The sequence below is a fragment of the Parasteatoda tepidariorum genome, chromosome 11, assembly GCF_982258835.1.
Source record: "Parasteatoda tepidariorum strain Cologne lab strain chromosome 11, Ptep-v5.0, whole genome shotgun sequence".
NCBI lineage: Eukaryota > Metazoa > Arthropoda > Arachnida > Araneae > Theridiidae > Parasteatoda > Parasteatoda tepidariorum.
This window is the reverse complement of record NC_141765.1, coordinates 34,079,466-34,102,254: the sequence shown is the minus strand read 5'-3', so window position 1 is coordinate 34,102,254 and position 22,789 is coordinate 34,079,466. Positions and strand designations below refer to the sequence as shown.

General features: G+C 29.5%; 1 protein-coding gene across 1 annotated transcript in view; it reads right to left on the bottom strand.

The window, feature by feature from the left end:
* The window catches only part of LOC107450095 (uncharacterized), a 169,884-nt gene extending 147,449 nt beyond the window's left edge, over positions 1–22,435 (bottom strand). The window contains exon 1 of the mRNA XM_043042126.3: positions 22,081–22,435. The gene's annotated coding sequence lies outside the window, so the exon portion shown is untranslated. The remainder of the gene's footprint in view (positions 1–22,080) is intronic.
* Between the last annotated feature and the right edge of the window lie 354 nt (positions 22,436–22,789).

Genomic DNA, 22,789 nt, shown 5'->3' with positions numbered 1-22,789 from the left:
AAGTGTTCGAAATCCCTCGCGTAAAGTGCAATCTAAAATATATCGATGCTAATATTTAGATTAATTAGAAATATGTAATAACAAACGTGTATAATATTACATTTCTGCTCATCAGTAATAAAAATATTTTCCTCCAAAAATCTCCAGAGTTAACACAAATAAGAGCATTTGGTTCATCCACTAGCAGTAGCAATAATATATTTATTTAACAAAAAAAGCTAAGTAATAAAAAGAAATGAAAATGAAATTGCATAATAAAAATTAATATTTAACTTATTTTGGTGCATTGTAATGAAGCAAAAATATTCTGCTTACTGTACAAAATTTATGACAGTGTCAAAAAAGTTTTTATTGATTCGTAAACTTTTATCTTTATTTTTTGCATATATTTTTTTATTATACTTAATACAAATTTTAATTTTCCTTATTAGTGCATATACTAATTTTCCTTATTAGTGCATATACTTATATAATTAATTATGAAAAATGTTTCATTATTTAGCACAGATTGTTTTCATTATTAATGCAAATTTTAATTTTCTCATAAATGTAAAATTAAAGTTTATTGTTAAAGCAAATTTTTATGTTAATTTCATTATCAAATCAATATTAATTTCATTATTAAAGTAATGTTAATTTTATAATTAAGGTAATTAAGAATTTCATTATTAATGCAAGCGATAATTTTATTTAATTATCATTGTAAGCGGTAATTTTATTATTAATGCAAATGATAATTTCCTTATTTATGCAAATGGTAATTTAGTTTTTAATGCTAATGATAACGTCATAAGTAATTAATTTAATAGCTTCATTATTAGTTACATTAATAACTTCATTATTAACTACGTTAAAAATTATTTTCTTTCAAAACATCCTGCAGCAATTAAGACAAAAATAATCTGATTCATAAAAAAACTATTTTTCCACCTATTCTAACATTAAATTTAATTTTAAAAAATCCTAAAGCTAATAAAAAAAATTGTGCTAAATGAAAAAAATTCAAATCGTTCCCGCCAGCACCTCCTTATAGACATCAAAGCATCTGTCGGTAAGCAGAAAACATCTGCGATACAGTCGGCAGCTCATCGAATAGAAGATATCTAGAGAAGGAAAAAGGAACTAAAAGTAAGTTTTTGTTGGAATTTCAGCTGCGAGGAAATATAGGAAAGGGACTATTTTTACTTTTTATTTTTTAAGTCCTGAAGGCTCATGTTCGTAAAGAGGCTAAAAGACTCAATCAATCGACAAAGAATTTCACAGCTGACTTATTTTAGCTCTTCCTTTCCCAAAATATTTTTTCAAAACTTCAAGGCAACGAAAAACCAATTATTTAACAGCTAGAGACGTTGAATTTCTCATTTAGGCCTGAGGATTTTAGAAATATTGGATTTTAAGCTTAAAGCTGTTTTCACGTTTGAATAAATCAATGATTCCTAGTAAGAAAATAGTTTTTAATGATGGTTTATATAAAAAATAATGCGAAAAATGGAATTTAATAATTTTTGTTGTCCTATGTTTAGGCTTAAATATGATTAAGATGAAATTTTGCAATGTTAAAGTCAAGTAAAATTAAAGTAAATTGCCACTTGTGTTGCACGATTTAGAAGTTTTAAATGATAATTTAGGCTGTTGTCTGTGAAATGAAGTGTGCAAAACTTTCATATTTCTTTTGAAAAATATGTTAAAACTAGCTTTCACATTTTGAACCACTTAAAAAATATTACTGCAAACCAATTTACAGCATTTAATGTATCTTTTTATAGAATATTTGATACAAAAAAAATTAAGTTCTGATGTTCTAAGAAAGAATACTGTGTTCACACTGCCTTCTTCTAATTGGGGATACTGTCTTCTTGCTTAAAACGGCTAAGTTCACAACTAGAAAACTGCTTCAAAAATCACAATTTACAGTATTTCCTTAATTTATAAAATAATTTTTCAGTTTGTAAACTGAGCAAAATTATGAATGCTAATCTTGGTAAAATACAGCGCATTACAGAAAATATGAACATAGAAATACGTTGTTATATCTTAAAGTGAGTTCAATTGCTAAATGCTGTTTTTTTAAAGGCTCCGTTGTAATATGAAATTATGTTTTTTTGTGTGAATAATTTGGTATTTTTATAGCTGCTGTGAGTTTATAACTGTTAGTCATGACTGTTATGTCAAGTTTAACCTATATACAGCCAGCGCTGTCTACGCTTATTTTGAAAACGTCAAAATCGAGAAAAGCTACAGTTTTGTAAAAATGAAAAGCTTTTGTGGTCGAATTTTTTATTATTTAAAAATTTCGATACGAATTCCGCATCCGGCTTGCACCGACCACAGTGCAGACGTAAAATATCCTCAGTGGTAGACGGATCATGGGTTAGAGTCCCCTTGCCATCAGGCTAACCGTGGGAGGTTCTCGTGGTCTTCCTCTCCATGTAACGCACATGCGGGTTAGCTCCATCAAAAAGTCTTCCACGAAGGCAAAAATTCTCCCAATACTCGATCCAGGAGTTCTTTTGTCTTCTGGATTGGGTTCAAGATTACAAGGCTACGGAGTTGAACATTAGTAGTTGTAAATCCATAAAATTGGGTCGGCTGTTCAACGACGGTTATAAAATAAAATACAATATATTTAAAAACTTACTCCAATGCTGCATTACTAGGGCTCATAGAAATTTGCAAAAATTGAGAATAAGGCAGTGATTTTGATAATTTTCATCTAGGTGGAAGAATGTCCCCAGATTGGCAACTTTTAAAAGACGTTTAATAACTTTTTAAATATTTAAGTTATTTGTCTGTTCTTAAGCCAAGATAATAATTCTTCACGGCAAGATTATATATATAGTTTAAAATCATCGCAATGCTTCAAGTATGAGGCACTTAAACTATGGCTTTTTTCTATTTTCCTTAGCGACAAAGTTTCGAAAAACGGAGTTAAAGGTATCGAGTTGTCATTATGAAGGATTGGAGTTCGATCCTCAGTGGCAGCTTTAAACTCATCCAGCTTCAGATCGAGGAATACTAGGTTGTCTGAGATGTAAAAAAGGCGGAATCGTGCGCAATGCTGACCACATTGCCACAATCATACAGTTTATCACGAAATTGTTGAGCCTGAACTTCATGACCCTCCTGGCCAACAACGGGCTGTTTTGGGAATGTTTTCTTATACTTAACATTAGATATAAAGAACGATTTTAAAATCTAAAATCCGATTTGAAAGTTTTCTTAAAACAAATTAATTTTTGGGAAATCCAAGCACCAATAAGCTTAATTGGCTGCTTTAAATTGACAGCTCAACGACAGCTTAATTAAATTAACAGCAAAAACTTTTCATTTAATTTACTATCAGAACAATAAAACAATTTTTATTCCAAAGAATAAAAAGTGTTTCGGAATAAAAGCAGTTTGAAAATAATCGTGTTCTTTTCGAAAGGAAATCAGTAACAAAATCAGAAATATATTGACAATGTATTTTACCGTGAATTTCATGGCTAAAAACGACGACTTGAATCCACATTTTACCTTCATTTACAGTTGGATAATATTACTAAAGTTGAAAATAAAATAACTGATAATCTAATTTTTTGATTAAAAAGTACATAATATACAAATTGATCATCAAAATAAAGCGGAGAACGTATTCGGATTGCCTTGATAACTTTGTCTTGTTCTCAAGCTTCTTTGATATTTATATCTTGAAACAAAAGATTAAAAACGAAATAGCTGAAATTTATTTAGGCAGATAAGACAAATAAAACAAACTCATGGCTTAAAAAAATAGTCAGAAAAATATCATTAAAGGTAATCAACCCGAAGTGAAGTATTAAACCAACAGAGTATCATTTAAATAAAAGGTGCCCAATTCGTGGCTAAGTCACATGTGGCTTGAGGCAGTTTTCATTGTGGCTCATTATATTAACTCAATTGCATCCGAAAGCTAAATTAAAAGAATAATAGAAGCAAAATATATATGTTTCTAGTCAAAATAACATGTTAAATTCTCAATTGGCTAAAGCCAGTTTAAAGGTTAGGTACCACTGATCAAAATCAAAATACAATAAATTACTTTCTACATCTAGATATCTACTTTCTAGATACCTACATTCTACGAGGGTGAGATTAAATCCATCCATCAATCAATAAATACATAAAAAAAAACACAAAGACAGCTTATAAATATTATATTTTAATCTTTTAGTTCCCAATGAATTTACTAAGTATCATCAGATATTTACCAAACAAATAATTTGTAACTCTACGTAACTATCAAAGATAAGTCTGAAAATAAATAAATTTTATGATCATATCGGCGGTAAGACCGAAAAAAGATAATTATGAATTAGAAGTTGTTTATAGACTTAAGTATCTTTTTAACGTCTTTCTATCATTAATATTGGATTTTCAAATCGCGTGCCACATGAAATGCATGGAACATGCAACATACAATCGATATATATATATATATATATATATATATATATATATATATATATATATATATTTGTTTGCGAAACGAAACAAAACTTGAGACATTACATATGTATAGAAAATTTTATGAAATAAGAATACATGTATTACCATTTTACTTTATTGATCATCATAATTATGTTTCATGAAACTTTAAATGGCGGCAACGTGAATATTTCAGAGAGTGCAGAATATCATAACATTTTGGCTACACGATACACGCTTATTTCGTTTACATTCATGAAGTATTAGAGAGTGTTGTTCTTTGGACAACATGCATCTCGGACCAGTGTACAAGTTAGCTCTCAAAGAAATTCTGAATTCAGTATATGTAGTTGATACCTGTAACAACAGGTACTATCTGCTGTGTTATTGATCATTTCAGTTTTCGCATGTGCTAGAAAACACATTTTGATTTTCCAGTTGCTGAGTAATTCTTTTTAATCCATTTAAATGGAAAATAAAGCCCTATATGATAGATTTTTAAACAGAACTAAGCCAAAATGTCACTCTATTTTAGATAAAATAAAAATTTTTAAGAATATTTATATTTTTGCTAGACCTAAAAAAACATTGAATTTTGGTGGGAAACCGAAGTAATAATAATTATAATGCATTATAATATAGTATCGGAGTTGTTTCCATGATCTGAATCAAAAAAAAAAAAAAAAAAAAAAAAAAAAACTAAATAAATTTCTATTTGGCCATTTTGACTAAATCTTGTTTTAATGCACAAGATTTACATACATTGTTTATGCAAAACATCAATTGTTAGTACATGTGCATCACCCACTATTACTGCTGTAGTAAAGTAATAAAGTGTAACTAGCTTTCGTGTTTTAGCAATACACGTATTAACAAGTTTCAATAATTTGAGCACACTGCATAAGTTTAAAATATTTCCGTTATTATGAATGCACATTTTATACTGATTCAAAAGTGTTGTTTTCATCAAATTTGTAACTCAGTTATTCACAATCAATAAAACTATTCAATACAATAAACAATAGTCCTGAGTAATATAATATTAAACAAAATCATGAATCCACGTTTATTGTATCTTACTAAGAACACACAGTCACTAGATAAGCTCGTCAGGTTATAAAAAAATAATTAGTAAAAAGTAAAATAAAAACTATGAAAATGCGAGGGCTTGAAATACTGAAACGGTCAGTGCTTTATTTTCTGCCTCCCACCTTTATGATGAAGAGCTGCTTTTTTTCAACATCAGTAAGGTCATAAACTTGCTGGAGGTGATAGGTTTGTTATCTTTGAACTCTTGCGTAGTAAAACTTAAGAATGGAACCAAATTGCAGGTATAAAGAAATTTTTCATATGTCTAACGGGAATGCTTATTTGAAGCTTAACATAGTTAAAAATTTCTCAGAAAGAATTCATTTAAAGAATTTGTTCGTCGCATTTTAAAGAATATAATTTTGTATAGCAAAATAGAAAATTTGAGCAAAATTCGTCGAATAGATCCTGAGAAATTGAATTTCAAGAAAGTCATATGCTTAAAATATAATTTACAATTGTATGTAAAAATAATTCCAATTCGCTTAAATTGTTCTAGAGATAAAATGAAATACGCAAAAAGTAAAATTAATATTAAGGGGTCCAAACTTTTGAACGTTCTCTTGATCAAACTATTGGGACCTTTTTTCTGAGATTGTAGCTACCCCCTATATTTTGGAGATCAAAAATCAGAATTCGTCGAAAAAAGGGTATATTAATTGAAAGAAAGTACGTTTTTGAGTCTGATTTCGTAACTTGAAATATCGTCTGTACTTATTAGTTATCATATTTGAGATTACCCTCTCTAATCATTAAGATTTGAGTCGTAGAATTTGCAAATCTTAGCATTAGATCAAAAGTTATTCAGGGTAGTCCGCTTTTTTTTTTGTACATTGTACAAGGATAAAACAAAAATTATTACAAATCCTTTCGATGAACAGCTAGAGTCAGAAGTGCGAAGGGTACCCTGTCAAAATTCAAAATAATAAATTAGTGTAGACAAGAATCTCATATAAGAGAAATAAGTAAAAAAAAAATCTTGATATTTTTCTCATTACGATCTATAAAAACGAAATCGTTATACGTTTATCCATTGGACTAAAACTACATTAACGAGTTTAAACCAGACCGTGAAGATCAGATGCAACGAAAAATTAAATTAAACCGCGTACAACAATTTGCTAGATATAAAAATGTGAAGGAAAGTTATTAGGATGGCTTCATAATTACTACTGGCTGCGTTTTATTTGATTTTTTAGTTGAAGTGGTTAATATTTATACCCACAACCTTGGAAAATAAACAAACATATGAGGAAAAGAATTTTTTTTCTTTTCTGAAACGCAACCATGCAATCATTAAATATAAAAACATATTACAATGCGGGACTGAAAAAAAAAAAAACTTCGGAAAAAATTATTATAAGCAGAGCAATGTGTTACAAAGCATTACCGCTTTTATGAAATAGCCTCAAGGCCTACCTTTATTCACCAAAGCAACGCTGCAACGTTTATTTTTCCCTTCTCAAGTACAAATTAGATTCTTCTATATTAGATTTTTATCAGCAGCGTGACACAATGGTTAATGGAAAAACAAGATAAAAATGAGATTTAATCTATATTTGCTCTTGAAGCTAGAAGTGTTAGTTCTATCTTAATTTGTTAACAAGGCTAGTGTAGAACTTTTATATACCCAGACTAAACAAAACCTAGCTATTTCTGAAACAGAAGTTTTAGTGCCATCAGTTCGTTTGCTTTATGATAATAAAAAAAGTTTGGGGATTTGAAACTGAATGACTTATTTTTCTGTGCGTCTCTTTTTGTATTACTTGCGATAGTTAGAACTTATATGATGGACCGATTTTCGTAGAGGTTTAAAGTAAAATTGAAGAGTTGATTTAAAAATATGTTTTCCAAATCCTATTTATACATAGCTGCAAATTACAACGCTTTTTGCGAAATATTTCATAGAGAGGTTTCAATTAAAACTAAAGCTCAGGGCAGACATTAACCCCTAAGTGTCCATAAGTATTTCAGGTTTACTTTTTAACAAGTATAATTATAATAATTAAATAAAATTTATTCATAATTAGCGTTGAACAGCCGACAATTCTGAGTTTACGACTATCAATGTTCACTTCCTTAGCTTTGTAATTTTGAACCCAGCTTATAAGACAAGAGTACTCCTGCACCAAGCATTAAGACAAACTAGCCTTAGCTGAGAGATTTTTGATGGAGCTAACCCGCATTTGCATTACATGGAGAGGAAAACCACGAAAACCCTACAGGGTTAGCCTGACAACAAATGGATTCTAAGTATGATACTAATTATGACATAGTAAATTCGAGTTAAATTAATTGTTAACATAACAGGAATTGATTTTTGCAGCCATCGATACAGCATTGGACCCAGTTAGTAAAAGTACTCACATGGCAACATCAATCTTTCAATAGTAAAACGAAACAATGGCTGTTTTCGACACATTATTTCTGAATGCCATTGCAGATAACAGAAATATATATTTAATTCAATAACATTTATCTAAGCGTATAAGCTATTTTTCCTTCTAACAATATCAAGAAAACATCTGCATTTCTTGCCATATGAATACTCGCCGGCATGTCCTCTCCAACATTGATTACAGCGAGACAAGAAACACATTTTGAACTATCAATAGCTGTCAAAGACATTCGGATTTCCAGAAATAAAATGCTTTCCAAATGAACAATAAGATAGGTATGTGACGAAATAGATGATAATACAGTGAGTTCTAAGTTGTTTTTTTCGATTACTAGAAACTGGTTATTATTTGATTCCAGTTCCGAATGACATAGATTTTTAATTAAATCTATGCGGTAATTTAATTCAAAATTTGTGAAACTTTAAAAATCTATTGAAGTAATGGGGAAAGTAACCCCAATTCACTACTAATAATGATAATTATTAGTAGTGAATTAAAGCTATAACTCTAATTTTAAAATATGAGAGTAAAAGATTTTAGGTCAATCTAAAAACTTTTATACCATCGCTATTATATAAAGATAAAGAAAAAAGTTAAATCATTACGAAATTATGGCTTGTCTTTGGATGAGAAGTGCGAGTAAATTCACTAATTTTTTGTTTTGTTTTGAAAAGTTCTTGTTTTCTTTTGTGTTTTACGACCAATGAACATGGACCTAGATAATTATGTTTTCTAGATCAACAGCTAACAGCGCTTAATTCTTGGTAAACAAATTTTGGTCTTAAGCAAATTTTCTGGTAATTGAAATGATCTTCCATTTAAATTTCTCAAAATTGTTTTTAATAGAAATAAGATAAATGGTAAATGAATTTGTTGGAAAATAATTTTAAAGACATAAATTCGTCTTTTTTTTCTTAAAAAAATAAATAAAAACGAAAGAATGTTTTTTTTTTATTTATTTATTTATTTACTGTTACGACTTTTTTACGGTAAAACTAAATTAGCTTGTCTTTAAGAGCGTCTTTATTTGAATAACAGTCAAAACAATACTGAAAATCAAGATGTTACAATAGAGAGTAATTTAGAGAATGTGTCAAAAGATGGTTTAAGCAGCAGCCGCAAAACAAAAGCTAGTCTCATCAGTGTCAGAATAAAGACTAAGGAAGTTAGAAAAAAAAACTGGTGCAATGGGACTCTTTTCTCCTTGTTTATTACTTAAGATTTTTTAGTTGAGCTATTAAAGCAATAAGCAGACTGGTTGGGCAACTTTCTCTTGTCGAATCTCTACTCGACTCCAACTACTCTTGTAGATGGCATAACCTAAACCGCTTAAATAATCCTGCCCTATCTTTTGAGCTTCAGGAGGGTCTTGCTTCGCGATAAACCTAAGAACAAGACCAAAAGCCTGAGGGCGGCACTGAAAATTTCAGAGGGATAAAATAGCGGCATTCTTTTTGTCCTACTTTAAAGGTAAAACACTCAAAAGAAATTCTAAAGAATGCTATTTTTTATTTGCATTTCAGCTTACAAGAGAAAGTTGACAACAATAAACGCTCTTTTGGAAAAGGGTGGCTGAATCTTTGTTCGAAACTTCAATTTTTTAACTCAAAATTTAAATAATAGCTTTTGATTAATTCTGTGAATGAGAAAATAAATTTAAGCGCTGAGACCATAATTCAATTTGAAGCAATCAACATTCTAAATGTCTTTAAAATGTAAATAGACTCTCAAAATAGTAAAAAAAAATTAGGGCTCACCCGTAGTGTTATTATATGAAAAATATTGATGAAGAAAGACTGCCGAAAAATAATAACACATTAAAATTTATGTGGGTTAAAAAAAAAAAAACTGTGCAAAAAAAGAAAGCGACACTTTAACAAAATGCAAGCTGGAATAGATAATTGATAAGATTTACTATTTTGATAAATTAAAAAAAAAAAAAAAATTAGATTTGATTTAACGCTTACCAAGTCATGGTGCGTAGCGTTTTTAAAAAGTGCTTAAAGGTGCTTATTTTCAATTTTCGTTTTTAAAAAACCCTTAAAGGTACTTTTTCATTGGGTGTTTCTAAAAAGTGCTTAATTGTCATTTTTCGAAAATGAGATTTATGAAAGGGAATGTCGATTTTCGCCACGTATTATGTAAAAACATGTTTTTGATATTTTTCTATTCAACGTTTTCAAAATTCATCAACCACAATCAATTTCAGTGTACTGTACCGTCAGTCCATAACGTATGAAAGCGCCAATCATTTTACAGGTTTGGTGAAGTATTTGGGAGTCCGCATGTGTGTCTAGTGAGCTGGGTTCGGTGAGATTCTAGCACTCTCATGTGCAACTCTGCATTTTGCAAGATATTCTCAATTTCAAGCTTCATTTTCCACCCTCTGAAATCGAACCGAAAAATCCCTTGATCATTTTTTAATGGCTAATATAATCAAGCAAAGAGTTCTTCGTCAAATTCTAGTTATTTTATCATGATCTTTGGAAATTATTTTGCACTTTGTTAATGTACATAGTGCTTAAAAGGTGCTTATTTTTTGTTGAAAGATTTAGCTACGCACCCTGCAAGTAATGAGTTATTTGCCAAAATTAAATAACTGATTCCATACGCATTACAGACTTGCTAAGCTGGTGACAACAACTGACTTCTTAAAACTAAAAACATTGGTGAAAATTTATAACAATAAAAACAGACATAATAAAAATTTTGAGTTTTTATTTACATATTTTGATTACTTTATTAGTACTCTGTTTGATAATCCAAACTTTGCACCTAATTCGTCAATGCACCGATGTTAATAGACGATCATATAAAGATGTTTTGGCAATGAATTGACAAGCTCATACTCTTGATAAGTAGGCCCTAAACGTCTTATTCTGTTACGTAATCTACCGAATCCATCATCTCACGGTTCATTCATTCAATAACAGTGATGCGCAACAGAGTCCGGATGTCCACAGCAAGTTTTCAGTATTCCAATAGAATTGGAAAAAAGAGTCATTCGTCCTTCACGCTTCACATCAACCACAGGTCACTGATTTACAAAGCAACCCAGTCAATGAGTCTTACAATCAAGGTGTCTGTCATCATTGGGCGATATCAATAATTTGTAGTTCAAAACTCAGATTTGAAAAACTTAGTGGAAGAAGGTATCAAGTGAGATACTGAAAAGCAAAAATCCTCTGATTTAAAAAAAAAAAAAAAAAAAAAAAAAAAAAAAACTTTATGTTAAGCCTGATGCAGAGATCTGCCTAAAAATAATAAAAGGGCAGGGTGCTTTTTCAAAAACAAGGGTACTCAAGTAAATATGAGAAATAATATTTTAGATTAATTTTGCCTAAGAATAATTTGTAGTTATGGTAACTGAAGTTCTTGGTTTCTGCTACTGCAATTTCTTTCTTACAATAAAAAAAGAGCATTTTTTCTGAAAATAAAATGGGACAAGATTTTTGCAAAAAGGGCAAAGAGGGTGCATTTATCTCCGTAAAAGGGGACGCAGGGTGGACCACCCTTCTAAAAAAAACATAGGGAGAACACTGCTGCGCGCATTGAGGATAATAAAACTTGCTATCTTCAGCTGCATGTATAGAACTTATTTTCTTTTCTAATCAGGTTATTTAAAAAATGTTTTTATCGAGAAAAATGTGCTTCGTTAACAGTTCCTGCTGTTGTTTCATTTTCTAAGGTTGTTGTTCTTAAACTCATCAATATGTAACCTTGACCCTTCTACAGAACTCTTCATTCATCAACTACAAGACATTCTAACTTGAAATGATTATTAAAAGACTGGAAAAGAAATTACAAAATAATAGCTTCGAGATTGTCAATTATATTTAAAAAAATCATAAAAGTTCTATGTATATTCTCAGTAAGGGTATTATGGAGAGCACTGCATGGCCTGGAAAAAGGTAACTAAAAAATTATGAGAACAAACTAAAGATACACATTGAGTAACAAAACCAATATGGGAGAACTGCGATGAAACGTCATTTTATCTACCTCAATCATCAAAAAATAATTAAATCTATTAAAAGATGCTAGAGTCAGTTTAAAAAATACCAACCTAGTAGATTTTTCTGGATGTTTCTTCAAGAAATTATGCCCTTAGAAAACATGGTATAATAGTCATAAATATTTATTTTCAAAACTAATTAGAACCAAAGTATGACTAAAGCTCTGTAATATAACGATACGAATTTTTACTCATCCTAATATGTAGACTATAGAACAAAAAAGTAGTACTCTACCCACCCGGATGTATCGATTCAATACGTTAATATTCCGTAATTAACGATACGGACTTTAAATTACACTAATATGTAGACTATAGAACAAAAAAAGTATTCTTCCCACCCGGATGTATTTATGGTGGTGGTACTTATTCCTCTTGGCCCAGAACAAGGCTAGACCAAGTCCAGGAGACCGTTTACCGACAGAAAATCAAACACCATCTGCGGATCCTCCAAAATAAAATTTTTGGATGTATTTATTCAATTCGTTAATACTCCGTAATTAACGATACGGACTTTTACTCACCCTAATATGTAGACTATAGAACAAAAAAGTACTTTACCCACCTAGATTTATTTATTCAATTCATTAATACTCCGTAATTAACGATACGGATTTCAAATCTCCCTAATATGTAGACTATAGAACAAAAAAGTACTCTACCCACCCGGATGTATTTTTATCAATTCGCTAATACTCCGTAATTAACGATACGGATTTTAAATTACCCTAATATGCAGAATATAGAACAAAAAAGTACCCTACCCTCCTTGATTAATTTATTTATTTGAACCTAATATATATATATATATATATATATATATTCTGCTCCTGGCTTCTGAATATTTAACATTTGCTGTGACCTACCGATAAAAAGCTAAAGGACATCCCCATTTAATTAATCTATTGAAGCGAGAATTTTTTTTCTATTCTAAGTCAGCGAATTATACAATAATTAGATCAAAAGGCCTAGGAAGTGTTTGAAAGAACAGTCAAATACATACAAAGGTAGAAATGTCCCCATATATTCTAACATTAAATGGTGTCTAGTCGTGAAAATAATAATAAAAAAAATAATTTTAACATTCTTCCGTTTCCGAGTAGAACATAAAAATGAACACGCTATTTACTTAACTTTAAAGGAAGAACAGTGGAGCATGCCATTGGTATGTAAAGATGCTTTTATCTTGTTTTTACTTTTTTTTCCCAAATAAATGTAGCAAATAAAAAGATTGTTTCAAAAAGATAGTAGCAACAAATCAGGAAACGTTTTACCCTTTTCGTAAACAATGCCACACTTTTTAACTCAATAAAGATAGCAAAGTAAATAAGAAGTTATCTTGGTATTCACACAGCCATAAAATCAGTTCCAGATTTTATCATTCAGATAAATGGAGGTTAAGCCCAAACCACAAAATGACGAATGTTAAAATTTTCATTTAGACGCAAAATTCGAATAAAATTAACCAGCTATTTAACACTTAAGTTACTGTATTATAAAAATTTTTGAGGGCTCTTTCCAATTGTGCGTTATTTAAAATATCGTGATTAAAAGGACAAATAATTTAAGATTTCGAAAAAAAATTCTGGTAGATGAAATAAACAAAATTCTTCGATGAAGGTTGTTTAGGCCGGGATAGCCTGGTTGGTAGGGCACTGGGCCCATGTCCAAGAGTTCGTGGGTTCGATCCCAGCCGGCCGAAGACTCCCCATGTAGTAAATGGTGATTTCTGCAGGTTAAATCTATCAAGTCGCAAAGTCCTCTATGTTCCCATAACAAATCAATATCTCTGGGGGTACTGATCCAGGAGTTTCCTTGTCTTCTGGATTGGTCCAAAATTACAAGGCTACGGAGTTGAACATTAGTAGTCGTTAACCCAAAATTGGGTCGGCTGTTCAACGATGGATATAAAATATAAAATGAAGGTTGTTAATGTTAGGGAATTGCATATACTGCATATTGTAACCTACATGCCAGCTGCTTTGATTTCTGAAAAGTATTTTATCAAGTGGTAGAGTATTAAACACTTCTTAGAATTCTGTTTAGCTTTGAACACTTCTTAAAAGCCTAATCACGAGGTAATTAAAAAATCGGAATTTTATACAAGTGTTAAAATTATTCATGTGTAGCATAATTATTTTTTTCTTTTTAATTTACTAAAACGAGAATCAGTTTGCTGCCATAGAAAAAAATTTCCTCGCAATGCGCAGTTAATTGGCGGCTTTGATTTTATTTCCTTAATTCATCTCTATGGGAAATTAACGAGTTTCAATTCTTAGAAAAATGGTTAATCGATTTTGGGGAAATTTTTCTTTCGTTTTCTGATATTAAATGGCTAAAAGCGCGTTAAAAATTAATTATAACTACTCACAACATTCTTTTAACATTTAAAAAAATGAGAATATAACGAGGTTTTAGTGTCTTGTGCAAGCATTGCTCATACCTCTCTTCCCACTTTTAAGTACAATTAGCAAATCACAAAATCCTCCATCCCCTAGGCGCTTTCAGAATGTTTGAATGGCCGCAAATTGGATATTTAGTTAGCTTTTGTAGCCAATGCAAGTTTTATCGTCATAAATAGATGTATTTCAATGAAGCCTTAAGAAACTGAGATTACTGAGAAAATCACCCCAAAAATAAGCTTTCGTCGAGGTCGTAGAAAAAGAATTCGCAAGTTAAAACTTATAAGTTAAGAACTGCTGTATACTTAAAAATAAAATAATAAACAAATTAGTTGATATTTACGCAAAAGTTCAATAGAATTGCAAATTTTGCATGTCTGCTAATTTTTGCATTGATCTTTTATTTATAAATTTTTACAAGCTGATAACAAGCTGATTTCATAATCGTCGTTAAACAGCCGACCCAATTTTTGGATTTACGACTACTAATGTTCAACTACGTAGCCTTGTAATTTTGAATCCAATCCAGAAGACAAGGGGACGCCTGGATCAAGTATTGAGAGAAATTAGCTTTTGTTGGCAATGCAAGTTTTATCATCGTTAATAGATGTATTTGGATGAAACCGTAAGAAACTGAGATTACGACGAATTGTCATTACACCGAGTTGCGCTCGCGATAAATTGTCGCTGCGACGAATTGTGCCTGCGATAAATTGTGCTTGCAACGAATTGTGCGTACTATGAAGTGTGCTCGCGACGAATTGCGGCAACGACAAACTGTCACCTCCACGAATTGTGCGTGAGGAATTGTCCCACGACGAATTGCGTGCGACACCAGCATGTAGCATCAAATTAAATTCTCACAACTATAAGATAGTTAAGCTTGAGTCATTTCTTTATAATCATAGAAAAATCGACTGTTTAACATGCGTTTCAGTTCATATATGAAACAGAAAGATCCCTGAAATGTGAGAGTTTATGATGTCTGTGATTAAATAGAAATAGGTAATTTATAGTAAAATATAATTCAGATATCTTTAAAATAATATTAGTAAGGTATTCTCACGTTATATCGTAAATACATCCCACAATAAATATTGAATATACGATAATAATCGATAACGATAATATTGTAATTATCTACAGTGGTAAATATCGCTCGGGAATATGATCGATTACGATAATTATCGAATGCAATAGTACCGTGATCATTACAGATAACGATAATAAAGCGAATGTTATTAATAACGATAATTATCTCATATCAGATTGTTGATAAATCTCAGTGTGGTAGCAAAGGAGCTGTTAGTTATAAAATAATGTTAATTAGCTAGATATATTACAATATTTACTATATATCAGAATAAATCTATATCGTGATATTCTACTAATATTGCTAATTCTGATAGATTTAATCCATCTCAACGAGAGATCATATTTTTGGGATTATTATACTTATCATCCATTTGCTCAAAGCAATTATTAGTTATATAAAATAATAAACAAATTAGTTAATGCATTAGCTCTTTTATAATTTTTTAAATGCGTCAAACAATGCCATTTTGAAATGAATAAATAAAAAACATTTGATGACTTTTTTCAATGGGAAAATTAATGATGCAAATATGAGTCTGACGAAGATAACTGAGATGATTCTTCCAAATTCACGTAAACAAACATGTTTACCACATGTAATATAAAGCTCCATACTCTCTAAAATGCTTGCTCCAGACACATCTCAACAACATATAAGTTAACACAAATATATACAATAATTTGATACATATATATTTAATGAAAAAAAAGGTATAAGTAATTTTAAAATAATATATAATGAATAATTATAGTCCAATAACCTAACTTCGGTTTCTTATGGTGAGAAATATACCTTGAGTATGTAAAAACCGCTATATATTTATTTTAAATGCGAAAAAACGGAAACCACTGATAAATATATTTTCACTTAAGATTTTTAAATATCCTCTAATGACACAGAGCTAAATATTATTCGTGTTTATTAAAGTTTATTAACTTCATAGATGTATTTCATTTTTAGTAAAACGTGGCTTGAATTAAAAAAGAATATCTTATCAGACAGACCCACATTTTTGTCAGCATTTGAATGAACGCTAGTGGAAAAACTGCTTTGATGTTTCAACAGTAATTGCTAAGTGAAACGAGTTAGGATATGAAATGGAATGAATCCATGCGTATGAATTTCGTTCTTTGTCAGATTACAAAGATACTATTTACTATTACCAGACGATTTGATATCAGGTATGAAGATTTCAATAAAAAAGATGTTTTCACTTTTGGAAGTCACTATCGTTACATCGTCTAGAACTATAATTAATGCAAAAATGTTATTTTCTATTCGAAGACTGTTTGATAGCAGATAGGAAGATTTCAAAAAAGATGTTTTCGCTTTTGGAGGTGACTATCACTTATGGAAGAACTTAGAGTAAGACAGTGCTAGTGTTTTCTGAGTTTCGTTTTTGTCAAAATTCTTTTAAATTTCCTAAAGACTTAAAATATTACTTTTAATCAATATTTGGTATAGTTTACATGAATAGATTAGGTTTTCATTACTTTAAAAGAGTCGTATAATTAAAATTTGAGAACTCAGAAACTATTTCACCGATTTCGTCAAATTTTGTATTTTGTCGTATAAAATAAATTACATTCTTTGAAATGATGTAAAAGTTTGTATGTCTTAAAATGTGAAAACTTTTTAAACTGTTATTAAATGAAATAATAAAGAATAGTAAATAGTTATTAAAAATTTATTTTTGGTGCATGGGATTTATTTTCATTGCATAAATTAATTTTATAATTGTGTACAAGAAATTTTCGATTGCGTGAAAAGTTCTCGAGATACAGTGAAATCTGAAAAAAGTAAAATTAACACAAAGGAGTCGTAACTTCCTCTCGCTGCTTGACCAAACTATAGGGACCATATTTCCTACTCTACGATGACCTCCCCGCCCCCCCCCCCACACACACGTATTTAGAGGGTTAAGAATCTAAGTCCATCTTAAAAAAAAGGTAAGTTTATTCTTAGAAATAACGCTTTTGTGTTGAATTTCGTAACTTAAAATATGGTTTGCAATAATTGATATTTAACGTTAGGCCCTCGAACCATTAAGATCGAGTCTCAGTATTTGAAAATCCGATCATAAAATCAAAAGTTATTTCAGGGTGTTCTTTTTTGGGGGGCACAATACAGCCTTTTTCTATGACATGCTACAAAAATAAGATTCATAAACCATCAAGTTACTTTTTTGCAATCAGTAACGTAATTTAAAACTGAAATAATTGATCATTGCTAAAGCTTGAAAAGTCAACTTTAAAAAAAAAAATAGTTCACCATTCCAAATAATGAAAAAAGAAAAAAAAATTCCTTTTTTTTTTTGTTTGAAAGAGGAAGATTGTCAACCCAACGCAAATGGCTGGAAAGTACGCCAAAAATTTTATGTTGAAATATGCAATAAGCTTTAAAACATCTCCCCTCAGGAATTTTCTTTTTTATTTCTCCTGCAATTTTATTAGATTAAAAGAAAGTACTTAAAAGAATGCTGAGATAATGGTGCTGTGTTAGGATACAAAAAGAAGCTCAAGTATTGATTTTCAATATGAACAGGTAAATATGGTGTTTTTTATTAACATAGCATCTACTATGATGTTTGCTAATCAATAAATTTCACAAAGAAAGAAATTCTCATTATCCCATCTCAAAATAACTTAACTTTGAAATAGGGTCAGAATTTTGAAAATTACCTCAAAAATAAGTTTTCGTCTAGGTCGTAGAAAAAGAATTCGCAATTTAAAACAAGTAAGTTAAGAACTGCTGCATACTTGAAAATAAAATAATAAACAAATTTGTTGATATTTACACAAAAGTTTTATAGAATTGCATATTTTGCTTGTTTTCTATTGTACAGATGTGCTATAGCCGCTCATTTTTGCATTGATTTTTTTATTTACTAATTTTTTTTATCTTGCTGATTTATACTAAACGATTTATACTAAAAGCTGATTTGTGAACAAAATATTTTAATAAACGCCCAAATAGAAAAAATTAAGAAAATTTATAAAGTAAACTTCTAGCTGAGCAACCCGCTCGTCAGATTATTAAACGAGTTTTACAGCAAAAACTATACCAGAATAATGTCTAACATAAAAATCTTTATGATCCCACCATACACTTCATTTTCTCTCAATGAAGTTTTTTACAACTAAAACTTATCACCTGATACGAGATTTGGTTAGTATGCTGCCGAACAATACAAAAATAAACATGAGCGACAAGAAATTCAAAACTTAAATTGCATGGTAAACTGCTTATTGCGAAAATGTTTTTTTTTAAACAGTATTTTGAAATTTTATTTTAGAGTTGATTACTTTAGCATTAGAAAAAAAAATAATCGAGCCACTTTTCGCCAAATCTACCATAAAGCACGTTGTTTTTTCAATTGCACGCAGTATAATTGTTTGGTGTGGTAAACTTCAATATGAAATTCACCTGAAATGGGTAGATGCATTTTGTTTTTTTTCAACGATTCGTTTTCAATTCTGAGTTTCTATGTAAATATAAAACATGTGTGGGTAGCAGTTTTAATCCGATAGCGGTAGTTCCAAGTGGCAAGAATGTTGGTGGAAAAATGGAAAAATATCTAAAAGATAAAACGTCGATTTTCTTTTTATACTAAGAGAGAAATTATTTTTATATCAACTGTTTTTCAGAATATAATGTGCAATGTACTACTAAAACCATATCAACATTTTCTCAAAATAAATAAAAACAAACATTTTTCTTAAAATTACAATGGTCAAACAAAGGGACTTTAAAAATGATTGCTGATAAACAATTTTGAATTAGCCAACTAACCACTCGTTTAATTTTTAGATAAAAAAAAAGTTAAGCATTTTTTTTTTGTCAAAATTTTTATCTGACCTAGCTTCGTAAGAATCCTACTAGTAAATCATTTTTAAGTAAAAAAATCTTTTTGATTGACAGTTACACAATCTTTCTGGCCCTTCCAGTCAAGTCAAAAGGAAGGTAAGTTTGACCTTCAGATTACCTGGAATTTTTGAGATCAAAGATCCCCAACCACCCTATCCCAAAGGAAACGCTACACTTTTCCCGGGCGTGACCTACCCAACCCGACACACTAGTGCTTGCTTCCTGAACAACTGGTTTCAGATTAATGCTATACTTCTCTGACAACGGACAAAATTACACAGCTGTAATTTAAACTTTTCTTTCAAGACATAATGCTTGCTCAGGATTTAAAAACAGAAGAAAAAAAATTCATGCTTGTAAGATTCACGACTAAAAATTGAAGAAATATTTTCATAATAAAAGTAATTTTTCAAAAAGCACTTTCTTACTGGTGTGTTGGATATTATGACTGCAAAGCAAAATTTCTCATGGGTTGATATTAAATAAAGTAGAATAAATAAAAACTTTCTAGTTAATGTTGTAAATCTTGGAAATATGTTCATTTAATCTGTTTTCCGTAATTAATAACACACTAACTGTTATGTACAGAACCATAGTAAGGGTATTTGCACAGGGCTCCGCATTCCTAGAACTCAATTAATGTTTAAAAAAATAAATATTTTACAAATTTCAAAGTTACTTAAGTTTATTTTTAGAATTGAAAACTTTGTTTATAACTTTATATAAAGGAAATAGAAAAAGAAGAAGTTTTCACACTGTCCCCCAAACTCAAAAAACTTCATATAAATCAGATTTTATAAAATAAAAATATAAAATTTGTTTAAACATATTTGGATAATTATTTAAGATACTAAAAGACATGATTTCTCCCTTCTAAAGACCTCTCTAATAATGTGCAACTTTAAAAAAATAAAATAAAAAGGTATGGATTTTGAAGAAAATAAAATTTCAAGCGGCTCATTTTAAGGAATGAAGTTAAAAAAAGAAAAAAAAATCAGTAATGTCAGAAAAAATTTAAAAATCCTAATGAATTCTTTTCCTTAGCACAGCGCGAAGAGAATCATATAGAGTTCGAAGCATGTGATTAGAGGGAAATACTGATTAAAATGATCCCGAACTTCGACAAATACATTTGACAGCAAAAGATAAAAGTTAAAACTCTCTGTCACAAGTGCATAGTTTTGACTGGGTAGTCGATAGGGCAATTGAAACTGCACAGCCTTTTAGTTTGTTACAATATCTTAGAACACAGGACTTAATTTTTTAAATAATAAATCGATGGAAGAAAATATTGGAATTGTCCTGGGTTTGGTATAACGATGATAATCTGTTACTGTGACAGGAATCTTCTATGAACTAAGATTTTTAAGTTTCCTTTTTAAACTGAATTATTATACTACTGCAAAATAAAAGATTTTTTTGTTACAAATGTAAATAAATTTTATAAGTTTTAATTTAAGTTATACTTGGGAATCAATTTTATAAATTGACTCTACATTTTAATTATTGATAAATTGACATAGTGTGAAAAATAAATCCAAATAAAATTTGCTAAAAATCAAATAGTTATCAAAAGGAACTAAAAATCTCGCAAAAAAAATCCTACAAAAATATAGAAACTAGACTTTAACTACAGACACTATAAATTTCATGACAATTAACTGATGATCATAATTTAAAAGTTATAATTCATACGGAATCATTGTTAAAAAAAATCAATCTAGCAATAGTTTTTGCTTCAAAATGTTAAATTGCAATAAACTTTAACGAAAAATATAGATAATTTAATCAGCTGATAAACTAAGTAAAAATTTCATGAAGAATTGAAAACAAAGAATTTAAACAAATAATAAAAAATAAAATAAGGATACCAAATTGAAAATTTAGGTATTATTTATATATTATTCATGATTAAGTTATGATCAAAAACAATTGAACAAAAAAATTTAAACATTTAATTGATAACGCAGATTTTAAAAAAATGCCGTTGAAAGTTTGATATTTCATGGAAAAATATCAGTATACTTAAGAAATAGTAATACATATCAGTATATAAATAAAGAAATAGCAATTAGAAATAGCATGGTGTTTCTTTTAATAATAGCTGAGTTAATTTGTGATATGAGCTTACTATTTCTTGTTTTGTTTTGAATATTTTATTTTTATTAAAAAAAATGCTATGTTTATTTGTCTTGAAATTTTATTAAACACTATTCATTTATAAAATGAAGCCATAGGCAATTTAACTAACGAAAAATGATTCATCGGAAGTTATTATCATTGTGAATTTGTAGAGGAATAGAAAACTGTTAACACTTAATATCTAATTTGTTTTAAAAGTATATTATGTCTTGTTAACTCATTTCAGCGATCATAGCACAAAAAGCTTGCAATTTATTCGAATAAATAATGAAATTAATTTATAATATAAAAACACTTATTTGCATATTGAAAACCACTCTAGTCATCAAAGTTCCAATAAAACTAATATAATTTAAGTTTTGAAAGAAAAAATAATTTTTTTATTTGCAACATTCTATAAAGCTCGATGCAGTTTGACAGTTGTCATTTAACAAGTTACGAAATTAAATAGGTAAAATCACTTATACTGAAAGCATCTGTAGGTAGAACAATTTTAACCTATGGTTTTTAAAAACAAATACCATATAGAGATTTTTTTGAAAAAAGTTTTCTTTTTGTTTTTGAAAATTGAAGCACATTTATATAAAAACAGAATAAATGAAGAAAAGAGAAAAATAAACATACCTAATAGCAGTGTAAACCTATGAACATCCTATGTCACAAACCAGGTAGAAATTGATCGGTTAAGTTATTCTGTGAATTGAAGTATAATAATCCTCGTAGCAATTTCACGTCATATTCACTTTGAAATCGCACTTCTTGTCACTAGATTTAACACGTTCTGTTTTGCAAATTAAGCGTCACGCGTTTTTAAGTGAAAAAGAAAACAAAGAGCGCCAGTAAGTTACTTTTGCAGTGCTTGGTTTTTGTGATTTTCACCGCAGGCTACGCTCACAGATAGCAAATTCGGTCTGCAGCATTTAGAGAGAGAGTTAGATACTGCTGTGCGTGCCCAATAGGGTTGCTGTGTTTACAATGCAAGCGTTATTTCTCTCGCCAAATCGAACAGTAGGAATACCGCCAGAGGGATAAATAATGTTTTGGTAGTTATTCATTGTATCTGTTATTTGAAATTGTTACGGGCATTCCAACTTTATTTACTTTTTCTTTTTGCTCTCAATATAGGTAAATTATTATTGCTCTCAATATAGGTAAATTAATTTTTTTTAAATAAAAAATTTAAATATAATTTTTATTTCTCATAAAAATATTTTAAATTAAGTTGAATTTAAAATATGAATTTTAATATTTTTTTTTCTTCTTTAGAATTTTTTCTTTTTAAAATATAAATTTTAATCCAATTTTTTTTATCACGATTAATGGGAGTCGGTAG